This window comes from Micromys minutus, assembly GCF_963924665.1.
Source record: "Micromys minutus genome assembly, chromosome: 24".
NCBI classification, from domain to species: domain Eukaryota; kingdom Metazoa; phylum Chordata; class Mammalia; order Rodentia; family Muridae; genus Micromys; species Micromys minutus.
Window position 1 is genome coordinate 20,721,032 of NC_137959.1, and position 19,563 is coordinate 20,740,594.

Sequence of the window (19,563 nt, forward strand, 5' to 3'; positions counted from 1 at the left end):
GCCACAGAGTCAGAATTAACAATGCCCATAATTGCCACTCTCTGAGGTCTCCCAAGTGGCTTGTTTCTCTGGCCATAAATTGCCCCTTATTCTCTTTTGTGTATAGGAAATCCTGGAAATATTGATATTCAGTGTGAGTACTGGGTTGGAGCTGTAGTGTGGAATAATAACAAGTTGTAAAAAATACTCATGATTATATTCAAATATGTCCTCTGGTTTCCTCTAATGGAATCTTTATGGAAATTACATTCTATGTCTAAATTTAAATTTTTTCCTAATTGTTGCAAATCATATATGCACAATGAGTCTGGATTCAGATCACCTTCTAATTTGTTGACACTAGAGTTTCGTGATTGTTCTTGTTTTGTTCTGTTCTTGTCTGTTGAAGGTGTAGTTCCAAGAATTGGATCATCATGGAACATGAGAATATAGACTTACTGTGAGGCTCTTGAGTCATCAAAATATGTCCTTGAAGGATATTTCATGCCCCTTTTTGATGTTTCTTTAATTCAAGAATTATAAGATGAGTGGCTTACTTTTTCAAGCATTCCAAACCACAATGTGATAAATTCAATGCAGTTTCAAAGCCTTGGGTCACCTAGTCTCAGACCAGAAAATAGAACAATGAAACAAAGAAAATCTTTTTTAATAAGGTCAATTCAATGATTATTTATGGAAATGGGGAAAGATGTAATTCTTTGCTTTCCTTTATGACTTAATTCCTAGGCATCCTTGCTTCGTATGGAGAAACCACTAGAATAGTGGATGTCCTGATGTTTCTGCAGAATTATTTTTATTAGCTGACAAGGAAATTTAAAGACTTTCCACTCCTGATCAACTGTTGCCATAAAAACTTAAAATGAAGTCAAGATGAATGTTAACATCTCAAGTGTAGATAGTAGCTTCCAAGTTAGGTTATGATGTTTGAGGGAGTAAAGAGCAGTACAAGTAAGAAAGATGAGTAGCTATAAACTTGAACCCTGTTTATTCTTTAGCTTAAACCCCAGACAATAAAAAAGTGGGCTGAGTACATCACAACAGCAACCCTATTTGGAATCGACTTACATATTTTTAGATTACATTCTATCTAGAATTATCTCCTTCACAATATCTGTAGGCCATTTGAAAATGTTATGGGACAAAATAAGCAGAATTTTATAGGTGAAGGAAAAGACAGGTAGCTTCTGGGTATGCTTTGTACCTCATAGTAGAATATAAATATTTGACAAATTCAAAGCCTTGCAGTTTCTGAAAGAACATTACAAACATCATTTCATCCTGAGTTCATCCTCAGTCAAGCGAGCATTACAAAGAGTGGCTTAGTGTAATCCTCTGCTCCAGATCAGCAGAGTCATTAGCTCAGACATGTGGAAAAGAGTAAATACTGGAGCTGTTAGAGTGAAGGGAAAGCCTGCCTCTGTTGTTCCTGCTCCACAGACCCTGACAAACCCAGACTCTGCTCCAAGCCAAGGCTAAGGTTTGAAAAGTACATTTCACAGAACAACCCCAACATGATTGTACTTACCCACAGAAAGGAATAAGAGACAATGGCTTCTGAGGGAACAGATGTTAAAAATCTGCATTAACTTAGATTAAAATTTTCAAACGGAATAGGTGAATGAAAGATCTATACTCATATACACTGCTTTGGAATTACAAAACATTAAAATGAAGAACTTTAGCAAGTGATTATCTAGCTATAATGAAACACTTGATAGAAAATAACATCAATGCTATTTGTGATTACCAGAAGCCATAGTGTTATGTATGTTCTACCAACTCTCAAATAGACCCTTTGGAAGAATAGTAGAAGTAAATGTGAAGTAATTGCTATGGAATGATACTCAACTATCAAAAGGAATAAGGCATGTTTCTATTCAAGGTAAGAAAATTTTGACAAAAATATCCAATATTGTATGATTCCATTTAATAAATGTTTAAAGGAGGCAATTTCATAGAGACACAAAGTAGACACATAGTTTCCTAAGAATGCTGTAGGAATAAGGGGTGAAAAGAGAAATTTTATGAATTTCTTTAGGGGGGCCATGAAAATTTTCTAAAATTGTTCTGTTGGCTCTTTTCCAATTATTCTAAAACAATATAATGATATAGTTAACAATGGGAAAACTACATGTTATAAATTATGTATTTTATCTCAGTAAAGACTGAATTGAAACATGCTTGTCTCTCTTCATATCATATATATGTATAAATAACAAAATACCTTGACTAGAGAACTTTTGCAGTGGTTGGTGGGGTTAGTTAGTTGAATATTATTTTCTTTTCTGTCAAACTATTTTGAGTTTTATTGTGTGCTTTTTATATGAAAAAAATTTCACTGACCTTTCACAGCAGAGCTACAGATCCAGAGGAGGGTGGTGGTGGTTGAGATTTAACTCTGTTGCATCCAATGATATGTAAGATGTTCCACATCTGGCAGGAATTTCTACTGAAACTGTGGACCTAGAAAGGAAGTTGGAGCTGACACAGGACAATATTTGACTTTTAGAAGAAGAACAAAATTAGTCTCTGGCCATAAATACCACTCTCGTAGGGAGAAACAACAAGTCACCATACCACAATTTAGTCTTCTACTGGACATTACAAATGCTACTACTGAAAGAAGAAAGAATGATCTGGATGAAAAACTATATTTATAAAGAAAGGGAAGAAAACAAGAGAGGGGGAAGAGAGAGAGAGAGAGAGAGAGAGAGAGAGAGAGAGAGAGAGAGAGAGAGAGAGAGAGGAGAGAGAGGGAGAATGAGAGAGAGAACAATTTCTGGAGATATCACCACCTGTGATTTGAATCTTTACCATAAAGCAATAGTAACAAAAAATACATGGTTCTTCTAGTTTAAAACCAACATGTTAATCCATGGAATAGAACTGAAGAGCTGAAGAGTCAGAAATAAATGCACAAACCTTGGAAATTATGTACAGGGCTACCAGATTAACTCCTGATTATTAAATAGAAATGCTTAAAATATGATGGGCTTAGAAGATATACACCAAGTTTCGAAAGGCTTCAACTTCAGTACCACAGCATTATACCCCAGCAAAACTATTTGTTAAAATTAAAGAAGTTTAAATTATTTCCCTAACCAAAACATAATAAAAAAAAATTTGTAACTAACTAGCTGGTGGTATAGAAGCCCCTGAAAGAATACTTTGGCCTGAAAAGATGGACAAATTCACCATGGTGCCACGAGAATAGATAACCAATACCAAGACAATAATCAGAAGAAAGCCTATAAAAATACCATAAAATCATCAAGATGACAAGAACCATTACACAATTTTCAATAATTACTCTCAGTATTAAGTGTCCTACTTCTCTAATACAAAGATACAAATGAACATTTTCTATTACAGAATAAAAAACATCTTTTTTTTGGATGTTCCAAAGATACAGACCTTACCAGCAAAGAGAGGTGCCACTTTAATAAAAAGGGGAGAAATGAGTATGCTAAGAAAATAAAACTAAGAAATAAGGAGGCTTAGGTTTGTTTTTCTTTTTTGTTTTTAATACTTAGTATAATAGGCTCCCAAGAATTCAGAAGAGGTAAAAAAGGTTAATTCATTCTTATCAATGGAATATTTCATCAAGTGAGATTATTATAAACATATACTCAGTACAGGTACACTCAAAGTCATAAAACATTATGGACAGATTACGGGTACAGATTAATCCCAACACAGTAATAGTGGGTACATTCATCTCTCACCAATATACATGCCATCTGGACCAAAACACAAAAAACAAACAATGAGATTGCCCAGAATTCTCATAGTTCTGGTGGCAGTGCTGCCTGGGAGTGCATACTTCTGGCCCAAGGCCAGACCCAGCCCAGATGCATCAGGACTGGGCTCTGTCATCAGAATTCACAGCTTACCCAGAGAGATGAACACCCAGAAACAATCTCCCTATGAAGACAATGGGCCCATAGACCTACAAGAGAGACAAACCCCAGTAAGAAACAAGATTACCTAGCATCACCAATAACAAGATGGCAAGAGGAAAAGGCGGGACTAAGAAACAGAAACCAAGACAACATGCCAACATCAGAACCCAGTTCTCCAACCATGCAAATAGTGGATATTCCAATTCACAAGAAAAACAAGATTTAGACTTGAAATCATACTTCATGGTATTGATGGAGATCTTCGAGAAGCACGTGAATAACTCCCTTAAACAATTACAGAAGAACACACATAAACAACTAGAAGCCCTGAAAGAAGAAACACAAAAATCACTTAAAGAGCTAAAGGAAAGCACAAACAAGGTTAAGGAACAGAAAACAAAATAGTAACAATGTAGAAATCACAAAAGGAGACAACCTTGAAGTTGACAAACCTAGGAAAGACATAGGAGTAAGAGATGCAAACATCACCAACAGAATACAAGATATGGAGGAGAGAATATCAGGAGTAGAAGATACCATGTAAATCATTGACACAACAGTCAGCGAAAATGCAAAAATCAAAAAGGTTCTAACTCAAAATATCTAGGAAATTGAGGACACTAGTAGAAGATAAAACTTAAGGATAATAGGTTTAGAAGAGAGCTAAGACTCTCAACTGAAAGTCCCAGTAAATATCTTCAACAAAATTATAGAAGAAAACTTCCAAAGAAAAAAAGAAAGAACGAAAGAAAGAAATAATCACAAACATATAAGAGGCCTACAAAAACCCCAAATAGACTGAACCAGAAAAGAAATTCTTCCTGACACATAATAGTCAAAACAACAAATGTTCAAAACAAAGAATACTAAAAGCAGTAAGAGAAAAAAGAAAGGTAATATATGAGGGCAGACCAATCAGAATTACACCAGAGTTTTCAACAGAGACTATGAAAGCTAGAAGATCCTGGACTGATATCATACAGACCATAAGGGAACACAAGTTACTATATCCAGAAAAACTTTCAATCACAGTAGATGGAGAAACCGAGATATTCCAGGATAAAAACAAATTTACACAGTATCTCTCCACAAATCCATCCCTACAAAGGATAATAGATGGAAAAATCCACCACAAAGAGGAAAACTTCATCCTAGGAAAATCAAGAAACTAATCTTCTTGCAACAAACATCAAAGAAGGAAAGCACACAAACTGAAATCTACCTTTAACAACAAAATTAGCAGGAAGCAACAATCACTATTCCTTAATATCCCTAAACATTAATGGACTCAATTCTCCAATAAAAAGACATATATCATCAGACTGGATATATTAAAAGGGTCTAGCATTTTTCTGCATACAGGAAACTCATCTCAGTGAGACTGAGTCTCTGTGTTTTAGTGTTTGTTTCAAGGGTGAGCCTAACTAACTTAACTCCCTCAGTGTGTGAGGCAGAACTATCAGCTCAAAGTGATTCCTTTCTAGAGACTTGGTTTGGAATATTTAGTTTTATAAGCCATATCATTTTATTCATTAGCTACCTGGATTTCTCTCATCTTGGCACCTTATGCATGACTATCATTTGCCTAGAAGATACATTTCTGAATATTTTAATGTGATTTTATTTATATTTATTTCTTTATGTCATAAAACATCACCTAGGACATGCTAGAATTACTCAGTTCTATCAATTCCTCATAAATTTATTACTATATATATAATTCATATTTATTCAGCTATGTGAGTACCTGTATCACTTCCTCACGCCTTACCCGTGCCCCAGTACATCCAATCAGTGACTAAAGACGTAGCTATATAACAGGAACCCATCCCCTAATTTATTTGCTCCAATATTAATATACAAACAAAATTTTACCAAATGATACCAAGTAAAGAAAAACATTCTCAATTCCAAATGAAGCTCATATTTTCTCATCTAAGTATATTAAACACTCAAGTCCCAAAGAGGACACCTAAACGAAACTGAATGTTAAGAGGTGAGTAGGTGTATCCTCTCATTTCACATGCTCTTTACCTCAGAGAACCAGCAGCAGAAAAGGAGGCATAACCCAGCTCATAATAGTGTAAAGCTGACGAACAAATGACTTCATTATGGAGAAGATCTCTGCTGCTCTAGTGTAATGTCATAACTTTAGGTATAATTCAGCTTTAGAGGCTCTGTGGGGAAAGCAGGATTACAGAAAAAGCTGCCATTAATATTTAACATACACATACACACACCAAAAATTATTAGCCCCTTAAGCTTCTACGAAGTCTTTATGGGAAAAAAAGAACATAACTACAACAAAGTCACACTTGTGAATAAAAAGCAGCCATCTTAACTACAGCAACTGTGGGGGAATTAGAAAATAAACTTGAGATTTGTAGTTGTGATCTCAATAAATAACTGTTTGGGTCTTTGGAAACTGACACCAATATTATTTATATTTTTGTATATTTGGTTGATGTGGATGTGAATATATATATATATATATATATATATATTATATATACATACACACTGAGTTCTAATTAATGATTATTATTAATAATTGACCTTATATGTAATCTATCAAAATTTAGTACTTATTACCAACATCCATTCATAAATTCCTCTCCTCTCCCCTCCCCTCCTCTTCCCTCCTCTCTTCTCCTCTCCTCTCCTCTCCGCTCTTCCACTGTTCCCTAACTGGACCTTTTGCCCACTTAGGTCTCTGTTTTAAGATTACCATTGTTATAATAAACATCATGACTAAAAGCAAGATAGACAGGAAAGGGTGTATTTGACTTATATATTCTGTGTCGCAGTCCAACAAGAGAGCCATGGAGAAGTTCAAGGCAAATGGGAATGTAGAAGTTCATTGTATTTGAGATTTGTATCTCCCACATGTACAGGCCAGGGAGAATTCCTGCTTACTGGCTTGCTTCTCATTTCTCGTTCAGTTTGCTCTCTCACTTGTTACATTATTTTCTTTTACTAATTCTTTGTGAATTTCACATTATGGAACCCACTTCCACTCATCTCTTTTTTCTCATACCTACCCTCTCCCCTTGTAACCCCCTCCACAAAAGAAAGAAAACAAAAAATTATACATACATACACACATTTGTATGCATATGTATATATATATATATATACATATATGAAAACAAGAAATCCTATCTTTTCATAAAAACTGTGGTGTTTATCACACAGTTTATCCTGTTGCTTAAACAGCTTTTCTATCAAATGTTCATTGCTCTGAGTCATTGGTCTGGTGTGAGGCTTCTGCCTTCTTTTTTTCCCCCTTTCTGCTTCTCATGAATATTTTATGCATTTGCATTTCAAACGCTATCCCCTTTCTCCACTCTTCCATGCTCCCCTCACCCCTGCTTCTATAAAGATCCTTCATCTCCCAAAACCTACTCTGACCTTATTGCCCTAGCATTCCCCTACACTGAGGAAATGAGCTTTCACAGGACCAAAGGCTTCTCCTCCTATTGATGCCAAACAATGACATCCTCCACTACATAAGCAGTTGGAGCCATGGATCTCTCCATGTGTTCTCTTTGGTTCTTGTTTTAGTCCCTGGGAGCTTTGTGGGGTGTCTGGTTGATTGAAATTGTTCTTCCTGTGTGGTTATAAACCCCTTCAGTTCCTTCAGTTCTTTCTCTAACTTCTCTATTACAGTCCCTGTGCTCAGTCCAATGGTTAGCTGCAAGCATCCTCGTCTGAATCAGTAAGGCTCTGGCAGAGATTCTCAGAAGATATTCATATCAGGCTCTTGTTAGCAAGCACTTCTTGGCAATCTCAATGGTGACTGGGTTTGGCGGCTTCATATGGGATGGATCCCCAGGTGGGGCAGTTGAGGTTTCTGGCTTCTGCTTCACTATTAATGCTCTCTTGGAAATCCTGTAGTTGAAAAGAATTGCCATCCTCCCACAACACCTGTGGCTGACCCAGAGAGTGGGAAAAAATGGCCCCACCTATCACTGGATGCAGCACTAGAGAGAGGGAGCCTCAAAGCTTGCCAGGGAAGCATAGTAGAGATAGCCCTACTGGTGTGTGTGCTGAATAGATGGCCCCATCTTTCTCTGAGTCAAATCTGCAAAGCTGGCCCTGATGGTCTGGGTCCAGGAGATCTGGTGGGATGACCAACTCAACTTCAACTGAGGTTCAGATCCATGGCTATGAGTTGGTTCACCTCATCCTCTTCTCCATCTCAGAAAGCTGAAGCTCATGAAGGGGCAGGTCCCATAGATCCAAAATTTTAGAATCAACTTGCTCTCTTATAAAATGTGGGACTACTAGCCCAGCAGAGGCACTAAGGTAGAACCTTCCCCTTCAATCACCAATTAAGAAAATGCCCTACAGGCCTGCCTACAGCTTGAGCTTATGAAAGTATGCTCTCTGTTGTGGTTTTCTCCTGAGATAATTCTAGCTAGTGTCAACTTGACATAAAACCAGCCAGCATAATGTCTAAACTTCATCAACTTGTGATATTATTAGGAGCTTTGGTAATGATTGGCAGATGCCATTTGGTTGTATAGTTCCTTCAAATGCTGTAGGCTGGTTTGACTTAGTAATTTTTCAAATTAATAACTGGAGGAAGTCAAATTCGTTCACGAGAGACACAGTTTGGAGTTTGGTGTTCCTGGGGACTAGTGAAGCACCCCACAGGCTTTCTTGTAGCATGCAGCAGTAACCATAGCTCCCTATCTATCTCAGGGTCATGATAAACACCTAATTTTACTCATATAGTTACGTGAGGTAATCAATATATTCTGTGAATAAACTTGTGGAAGACAATTTTTCCCAAATGTAGACTAATAGAAGTACTCTGGGGACACATAAGGTAGCAAACCCAGAGTAACGTATTTGATAATTTAGATGCCTCAAATACATTCATATGTTATAATATCTTTTAATTCATCGTTAATTAATAATAACCCCTTCACAAACTGAGTGGCATCCATTATAATATGTATTCTTTCATAGCTTTTAAAAAGCAAAATCAGTACAATCAAGAAAAATCAGAATGTATCTTTGATATTTTCTAAAATGATCTCTTATGCATGCTGTTTTCTATTTGTTTCCTTAGATTTTTGTGGGGAGGGTAGGAACATGACTCCTGCTGCCAACTTAATGAATTCAGCTTTGTTTGTCATGATCAACTGTTTCAACACCTATTTAAAGAAATGGCTATTTGAAACAAAATGAAATGAGTGTAGGGACTGCTTAATCCTCCTTGAGTACTTGGTTAATCACTTTAACAATGTAACATAATCTCCATGAAAATATAAGGTAGATTCAGTGCTCTGTGAAAAGATAGTACTCAGAAAGGTCATGAACCTAACTGAGAGTTGAGGATGAGATCCAGCAGGAATGCAGATGCCTAGTGTTTGTGAGTTGCTGTGTTCCATCCCCAGCACCATTTAAAAAAATAAAAAAACCTGATTTGGAAGAATACTAAAAATATTAATTGATAATAATTTTAACAGAACGTAGCTGGTACTAACACAGCTATATATGTCTGAATCAGGGTTAAAACATAGGCCTTTCATTGTGTTACATTAGCTGAGCCCTCAGCTGTCATGCCATATGTAAGGGGGGGTGGCACCCACTGCTGTCCTGTCCTGCTGTACCAAATATATCTGCTGTTATACCATTTATCACATTGGTTCACAATGACTATGAGAATTTTTATGTTTCAAGTCCATGCAGGTCACTGAAGATGCCTACTCAAGTTCAATATTTCTGCACAAAATTATTCTCACTCATGTCTGAGCCCCAGAAAATCTGCAGCCACCTCTTTCTTCCTGTTCCCGGTTTCACTTTTGTTCTCTTCCAGAGTGAATTCAGCATTTCAGTTGTAGAAATTGTTTTGGTATCTAGTCCACTTGTTTGTTTAAAGCCAATTTATGGCCTTCATTGTTATTAGAAGAGTAATAGAAAGCCTTGACCTGGCCTATGTATAGTAGTGTTTTGTGTTCTACACAGCTTTATGCTCGTCTCTCCTTTCCCCACCCTACTCTCTGTTCTGAACACCCATACTTCTTTCAGACCTTCAGTTTTGCCATATTTCCTCTGACATCAGAAAAGGTTGATTCCCACTGAAGCACCTGCTTTCCTCTTCCAAGGACATGCATTCTCACAGCCTTTGCCCAAGCTACCTTTTCTTTCTGAGGTCAAAACAAACCAATAGGGACACCAGAATGGACCTTATATCATATAGAAATCTTCCTCTCCCTCTCCCTCTCCCTCTCTCTCCCCCTCTCTCTCTCCCTCTTCCTTCCTCCCTTTCCCTTCTTCCTTCCCTTCCTCCCTCCCTCTCTCTCCCTCCCTTTCTTTCTCTCTTCTTCCCTCTCCCTCTCTCTCTCCCTCCCTCCCTCCCTCTCTTCCTCCTTCCCTCTTTCTCTCCCTCACTCCCTCTCTCTCTTCCTCCTTCCCTCCTTCTCTCCCTCCCTCCCTCTCTTCCTCCTTCCCTCCTTCTCTCCCTCTCTCCCTCCCTCTCTCCCTCCCTCTCTCCCTCCCTTCTTCTCTCTCCCTCCCTTTCTCTCTCTCTTCTTCCCTCTCCCTCTCCATCCTGACTTTTCCCCATCTCATGACACATTCTAATAGATTTTCTTCTTCTGTGACATTGCATAACCATTTAGTAGAGTCACTAACCCACCCACAAATGTAGTGTTGTCATTGACTCAAAGCTACGAGTAGTCAGGAACAGCATCTGCTCTGCCCCCCACTACAGTATTTACAGTCTAGTATGGCAGACACCTAACAAGCAGTTGTTTTAAAAAGCAACAGGTTAGATACATGTTAATGTAGGGGTGTGAATGCTCAGCAAAAGCATGTAGAAATGAAGAGAGGAAGGGAGCACCAGTATGAAACACTTGTCACGTGACATTCACTTTTCTTATGTCATTTTAAATACAAAAACACGTTAATTGCCTCACATCTAAATCTCCATAGCTATTCGAGTACAGATTTCATTGTAAACCTTTGATTTGTGTTGGTGATTTTTATTTCTTTGGGTCTGATGATCCAACACAAAGACACAAGTGTAGTGCCTTTGATCTCCAGCTATCCTCCAGTATCAGCATTCAGTACTAATTATCTGGCTATGCTGTTCATATAGACATTTGTATTACTGCTTTTTGTAGAAGTGTTGTAATGGAATAAATTTTGTCCTTTAAAATGATTAAAGAAATTATTTATTGAAAAAAATAAAGAACTTCTCTAAAGGAATTTTAATTCCTCTTGCCAGAATACAGACATGCCTATAGTACACACCTTTAATCCCAAACAATGTAGAAAAGGTTAGTTTGTAGAAGGAAGCAGCAAATGTTTGAAAGCAAAATCTTATCCTATCACTGGACAGACCAAGTAATGAATCAGAAAAATCTGACAGAATGAGTCAGAGATAGGATTTGTCCAACTCTCATGAAAGGAGAGGGGGTGGGGAAAAGAGGGAGATGGAGAGAAAGCAGTTCACTTGTGTTCAGGCAACACAGTAGAGTTTACTTAAGCTCAGTTCAGTGCAGTGAGGGCAGTGCAGTTGAGTTCATTTGTGAGTTCATGCTGTTCAGTGTGAGTCAGCAGAGGCAGTTGAATTCAGAGTATATGGAACAGCCAGAAGATTAGAACAAATTGCAAAAGTTAGTTTGAGACTAAGCAGAGCAATTCATTGAAAAGCCAGAGAAGCCAGATTGAATCAGCTGCATGAAGAGAAGTTGGAGAAGAGCTGAGTTGAACTATCCATCCAGGGTTCAAAAGGAACTAGAAAATGTAAAGTTATTCAGCTGTAAGTCTTTGAGACAACAATCACATTAAGCAAATAAAAGCTAAGGGAGCGGTGGTATGCTATAAGAAGAAACAGTGTCACTAAAGCTAAGAAACTTGTTAGGAATGCAACCCCCAATTGTAAAGGAAGACAGCAGTTTAAGAGAATAGCACCATGCTTGCTGTGGAGCATTTTTTTTGAAGGTGAAGAGTCATGTCAATTCTGGTTCTGACTTATTAACATGATTTCAGGTCTTCTATATCACAGTCATAGTTAAGTTTCAAATTATGTATAGATAGCAAGAATGATCATATATACATCTACATACATCCGTTATATATTTTAATCTGAAGCTCAGTGTGTTTCTGTGTGATTAGAGCAACTGTTAGTTAAAGCTCAGCCTTAGTGGTCATACACACTTAACTAAAACCTACTAGCCTTGACTTTGAACATGCTGATTAAATGACCTTATGAAATAATAGCTCTTTCCAACCTTGGTCATCTACTGTCATCTCTATAATGTAAGTTATGTTGATCAGGCTTAATTTAAAAACATTTACTCATTTTTGCAACATTTCAAGATATGGTTGTAAATGAAGTAATTAATAATGGAAATAATGGCCATGATTATAAGATGTCACCCTTCCTCATCATTAAGTCAAGGGTTTATGAATTTGTTTAGCAGTAGGACTCTTCACATTCTTGATTAGGAATGGTTTTCAATTGAACATTTTGTAATATATTTACATATTTTCTCAACATGGATATGGATTTACCTACTAGTATGTAAGGCTGGATTTAGATTAAGCTAACGTAATTTCCAATTCCTTGAACCATATCTGTTTTGGAAAGACATTCTGGTTTCTATCTCAAGGCAGAGGAAGCAACATAAAGTCTGGTTCAGTGGACAGAAGAGAATAGCTCCTATGTCAATATCCTAGGAATCTCATTACTACTCATAGCATCCAATCCTTTGTTCTCTGCACTTTCCAGTACTTCGGGCTTTCTTTTCTGCTTGGATTTTCACTTCATTTACTTTCTAACTCCTTTGGTTCTCTCTCAGCCTGGAGACCTGAATAAGTTTTTACTTTGGTCATTTAGAAGTAAGAGGTAATGTCTTTCATGCACTGACATGGCAGAAGGCTTTGTTCCTTTGTCTTTAGAGAGGTGCTGGGAGGAAATGTATAGCCAGAGAACACAATTTGCATAAGCCATTTGCTCAGAAAGCTAGTCAAGATCAAGCAGTTGAAGAGGCCAAGAGGCAAACTATATGAGGAAAAGAAGCCCACAATGTGTTAGTGTTCAGAAAAAAAGCATTGTGTACAACATGAAGGTCATCACTCTCTCTCTCTCTCTCTCTCTCTCTCTCTCTCTCTCTCTCTCTGTGTGTGTGTGTGTGTGTGTGTGTCTGTCTGTCTCTGTGTCTGTCTCCCTTTCTCTCCTTCAGAAAGTCTTTCTTTTTTTCTTTCCCTCCCCCTCCTTGTTCCTACTCCCCTGTGTGTACATGTGTGTTGTGTGTGTGTGTGTGTACTCACACATGCATGTGTGACAGGAGAGAAAAAGAGCAGAGTTTTAGCAGTTTCTAAGTTAATAAGTAAGCTTTATAAAAATGTCAACAGTCTAAGGAGAAGTCTTTGTTACATTTGTGTATCTTTATGTTCTTGCAAACATTCTGTCAGCAAACTTCCTTAGAAGTCTATCACTGGAAAATATGATAGACTTCCTTAAGGAAGCTTCATACTTCTCTTTATTGTTTGGATTTCAAAAAGTATGGAGTCCAAAGCTCAGTTATAGGTACCTTAGTCCATATGAAAGGTAGGTTGTGTTTTTCATGTGATAATAACTTTTTATTTTATAGCTATACTTCCTATCCTTTGCTGGGTAGTACTCAACATTTATTTTTGAAAATTAGTTTGTGTGACAGTAAGATTAACTTTCTGCTAAGAATCTTGCAAATGATAGTTTAGTACCTTTTATCGCTCATTAGAAAGTCTCTGTTCCTAGGTTCTATTATAAAATGCCACAAGAGTTTATTTTAACATTTAGTTTTAGAGGGACAGACTCCATCATAGTTTGAAAGGCCTGGTTTGGCAAAGGGAGCAAAAAGCTGATAGGTTACACTTTTGTCATCATATTGGAAGTAGAGGAAAAGAAAACAGGAAGTGTGAAGAGGGCACAAAAGCCAGTTATAAGTGATCTACTTCCTCCAGCCAGGCTCCACATCCCAAACATTCCATATCCTTCTGAAACAACATCTTCAGTGGTGATCAAGTATTCAAATGAGTATATGGAAATATTTATACTCACCTACCACACTGTTGTGTCTGTTTAACTCTTTTCAGTCCTATAAGGGTACCATTGCTATTTTGTTTTATCTTGCAATATTAGGACCATTTGCATCCATACTGTCATGGAAGGAACTTTTGTGTTCTCATCACCTTCATTATTTGTGGTGCTGGGTCAAACCCAAGGCCTTGTACAGGGTGGCTATTCATGCTACAACTAACTTGAATTAAAATCATAGTGATATTTATACTACTTTGTCATGTTGAATGCACATATGCATTTTCACAGAGAGAGATGCATACAAGTATGCAAATTGTTTTTTCAACCTGAAGTGTTGGTTCTAGTAATACCCAAATAAGTCATCATTTTGTTACTCATATAAAGCCCCTCTCCAATGTTGCTATGACAACCTCATGTAGTACAGTTACTAAAAAAAAAAAAAAAAAAAAAAAAAAAAAAAAAAAAAAAAAAAACAACTTTGAGACTTAATTTTATGATACTTTGATAAGGGGTACATTCTCCCAAGGAAAGTGTTGTAAAATTCTGTTTCATAGGGTCTCTGGAGAATTTTGTTGTTGAAAATATGAATACATATTCATATATTTTATATTTTGTGTGTGTATTCAAGATTTTTCAATAATTAAGCTGATTTATAATTATGTGAAATATTTCCAACTCCCACAGTTACATCTACTGAACAAAGTACATTTAAAGTAGTCTATACACTTCTATCCCAACCTTCTGCAGTGTGATCTTTCCTTCCTCATGTCCAATCTGTAGTTTTGTGTGAATTATGTTTTCATAGAGAATAAGATATGTGTGTGACCACTCTTATTAAAAATGTTATTCTTATAATTCTTTTACATTTTGCATTTCTTATTCCCAGCATAAAAGTGTTATCTGCATTACCCTATAGACCTGTTCAGGCTACCAGTGCATTATGCACTAATCATAGACAGCATCTCTTCTCAGGCAAGATCTCTATCCTCAGCATTTTGCAGTCAAAAATCTGGCTTCTGTGGTTGTTCTTCTATATCCTTTAACAGTATTCTAATGTATTTATTTTTAGGAAGTTTCTATAAACAAACTTTCAAAAAATTAAAGCAAATGCTCATTTATTTTTGCCAGACATGGCTGCATCCTCACTAAATTGTTCTTTTTTCTTTCCCACATCAGTTTGTGAGACTCACAACTCAAGTCTTAAGATAGTCACTATATGCACTATGCATTATTTGAAAGACAATTAGTAGTGTGCATATTGTAGAAATGCAAATCTTCAATGACCCCAAGTGAAGTTGTATCATCTCACAGATCTAAGATTTTTACTAGAAATATCTGTCTCTGGTCATGGCATTACACTTGTGGAAAAAAAAAAAAAAAAAACTTTAGTTCTGCTAGAGAACTCTCCATGCTATAGGATTGCTACTCTGCCTGTTGCAGACATAGCTTTCTTAGCTCACATGGACCATGGCACACTTTAATACCTAACATTACGTTATAGAGAATAAAGGATATTAGCACATGAGTGGCTGATATTTCTTATTGCTTCTTGACTCTCTTATAGATACTTATATCATGTTAATTTATCTATCTTAAATGTGTATAAATAATATCATGTTACTTTATTTTCAGTATATATTGTTGAGTCATGTAAAATTTAGTATAAGTCAGAACATAGTGGAGCATGTTTCCTTGTTATATGTTAGAACATCTTTTGGATGTATCCCCAGGAGTGGTATAGCTGGGTCCTCAGGTAGTACTATGCCCAATTTTCTGAGGAATTGCCAGACTGATTTCCAGAGTGGTTGTATGTATTTTTCTGTTTTTAGTGCTTTCTTTCCAATCCGCCCCAATGCAATTCTAGGAAGAAAGGGCCACTACCTTATATTGTAAGGAAAAAAAAGTATTATTTTATGATTTTAAGCTATTGGGCTTTCTCTATCATAGTCCTGCTCTATCTGCTCAAGAAAGTTTATCAGGCCAAGATCTCTAGGCAGAATATATCTACATCTGAGTTGATAAATATTTTTTAAAGGAGACTTCAAAATACTAACAATTAAAAAAAATACAAAATAAAGCAAAACAAAACACTTTAACACTATTTTTTGGTTGGCAACAGAATTTTTATTTTTGTTAAGTGTGTTCCAGACGAGTGCAAGTCTGAGTACATGGAGTCTTAAGAGACTATCTAGGATTTTCACCCTCAGTGAAAGCATAGCCTATCAGATGGGGCAACATAAGCATTACCCACACATCTCCCAAGGCACCATGGATTTATTGTAACAGATGGTCCACACACTAGATTCTTCTTCAAATTATATGACTTGCTGTATACATGGGACTCATTAAGTGACTCAATCACTGAATCAGGGAACAATTACAGCAAACCAATACACTGCTCACATCCTGTTCCATAATAGAAATGTACTAATGTAACACTTGTCTCTGCTATAGAGTGAGTTGTTGAAGAGAAAGTTACAGTGGCTGCCATCTGCTAAGATCAGATGTGGAATTCTTAATGTAGTACAGTGGTTTACTGCTCCCTCATATCCTTGGAATATGTAGTGATCAACTAAACAGGAAAAAATTTAAAAAGGTAAATGTTAGAAACGTTGTTATCTCTTAATCCAAATGTACCTGAGGTATGAGTGGCATTTTTATTGCCTAGGATCATATTCTTTTTGAAATAAAAGTATATAAAGTGAAACAAACAAATGTAAGAACAAAGAGTTCTTACTGGAAATACTGGAAAGAAGAAATACTGGAAAGCTAAGATCTTGCCTATAGAACCAGGTAATAGAAGATGTTATACATGTAATTTTCAATACTTGTATCTCAAAATGATGACATTTCTAGGGCTGTGGTAGACTTTACTGAGGTCATGTGTTAGTATATATAGCTTTACAAGTATTGAAAATTGTATGTTTTACTAATATAGTTATTTTTCAGGTAGGCAGAAAAGCTCTGTGGAATATTGATGAAGTTGGCATGAAAAATAAAACAATAATTTTAATTATGAATCAATGAATATTAGAATTTGCATGGAAAGTTACAAAAATAATTTTGATGGTGAAATTCCATATCTTTCAAAACATAACTAATTGCCATATGCTTTCTCTAGTCAGGTTATTATTGATATCAAAATTCCATCAGTTCTCATTAAAATTTTCAATCAGTAAATGTATGTTTGTTGTTAATTTTTTATAATTTTAATTGAATATTCTCTGTATTTACATTTCATATGTCATCCTCTTTTCCTACACCCAGACCCTACTCTCCCTCCAATTGTTTCCATGAAGGTGATCCCTCTCCCAATCATCAATAGGTGTGTGGGTTCATTTCTAGGTCTTTAATTCTGTTCCATTGATCTATGTGTCTTTATCTGTATCAATACCACGTGATTTTTATCACAATTGATCTGTAATACAGTTTGAGGTCAGGGATGGTGATTCCCCTGGAAGTTCTTCGATTGTTGAGAATAGTTTTTGCTAACTGAGTTTTTTTTTTGTTATTCCAAATGAATTTGCAAATTGGTATTTCTAATTCTGTTAAAAATTGAGTTGGAATTTTAATGGGGATTGCATTGAATCTGTAGATTGCTTTTGGCAAGATGGCCACTTTTACTATATTAATCCTGCCTATCTATGAACATGTGAGATCTTTCAATCTTATGAGATCTTCCTTGATTTCTTTTTTCAGAGACTCGAAGTTCTTGTCATACATATCTTTCACTTCCTTAGTTAGGGTCACACAAAATATTTCATATTGTTTGTAAATATTGTAAAGGGCGTCGATTCCCTAATTTCTTTCTCAGCATGTTTATCCTTTGAGTAGAGGAAGGCTATTAACTTATTTGAGTTAATTTTATATCCAACCATTTTGCTGAAGTTGTTTATTAGCTGTAGGAGCTCTTTGGTGGAATTTTTGAGGTCACTTGACTTTACAATCATATCATCTGCAAATAGTGATATTTTGACTTCTTTTTTTCTAATTTTTATCTCTTTGGCTTATTTTTCTGTCTAAGTGCTCTAGCTAGGACTTTCGGCACTATATTGATTGTTAGGGGGATAGTGTGCAACCTTGACTAGTCCCCGATTTTAGTGGGAAATGCTTTGAGTTTCTCAACCATTATTTTGATGTTGGCTACTGGTTTGTTGTATATTGCTTTTACTATGTTTAGGTATGGGCCTCAATTTCCTGATCTTTCCAAGACTTTTAACATGAAGGGGTGTTGAATTTTGTCAAATGCTTTCTCATTGAATGAGATGAGCATGAAGTTTTTTTTTCTTTGACTTTGTTTACATAGCATATTACATTGATGGATTTCCAAATATTGAACCATCACTGAATCCCTGGGATGAAGCCTACTTGATCATGGTGAATGATCCTTTGTGATGTGTTCTTGGATTCGGTTTGCAAGAATTTTATTGAGTACTTTTACCTTGATGTTAATGAAGGGAATTGGTCTGAAGTTCTCTTTCTTTGTAGGGTCTTTGGATGCCCTTGTATTTGGAGCATAGAGGTTCAGGATTGAGAGTTCATCTTGATAGATTTATTTACTGTGATGAGTAAAAAGTGTTCTTCCTTATCTTTTGGTTGAAAATCTATTTTATTAAATATTAGAATGAATACTTTAGCTTGATTTTTTGGAAACATTTGACTGAAAAGCTTTTTCTTAGCCTTTTACACTGAGGTAGTGTCTGTGTTTGTCACTGAGATGAGTTTTTTGTACGCAGCAAAAAGCTGGATCCTATTTTTGTATCCAGTCTGATAGTCTGTGTCTTTTTATTGGGGAATTGAGTCCTTTGATGTAAAGAGATATTAAGGAACAGTGAGTGTTGTTTCCTGTTATTTTTTGTTGTTAGAGGTAGAATTATGTTTGTGTGGTTTTCTTCTTTTGGGTTTTTTGCTAGATGATTATTTTCTTGCTTTTTCTAGGGCATAGTTTACCTCCTTGTGTTGGAGTTTTCCATCTATTATTCGTTGTAGGCCTGAGTTTGTGGACAGATATTGTGTAAATTTGTTCTTTTTTTTTCTGGAATATCTTAGTTTCTTTCTCTGTGGTAATTAATTGAGAGTTTTTCTGGATATAGTAACACGGGCTGACATTTATGTTCTCTTAAGGTCTGTATAATGTCTGTCTAGGATTATCTAGCTTTGATAGCCTCTATTGAGAAGTCTGGTCTAATTCTGATCAGCCTGTCTTTACAAGTTACTTGTTCTCTTCCCCTTACTTCTTTTAGTATTCTTTCTTTGTTTTGAACATTTGATGTTTTGACTATTATGTTTCAGGAGAAATTTATTTTCTTTTCCAATCTATTTGGAGTTTGTTAGGCTTCTTGTATGTTCATGGTCAACTTTTTCTTTAGGTTGGGGAAGTTTTCTTCTATGATTTTTATGAGGATCTTAATTGGGCCTTTTAGTTGTGAACCTTCACTCTCTTCTACACCTATTATCTTTAGGTTTGGTCTTCTCATTGTTTTCTGGATTTCCTGAATCTTCTGGGTTAGGAGCTTTATATTTATTTTTTTCTGACTATTGTGTCAATGTTTTGTTTTGTATATTCTTTCCCTGAGATTCTCTCTTCCATCTCTTTTATTCTGTTTGTGATGGTTG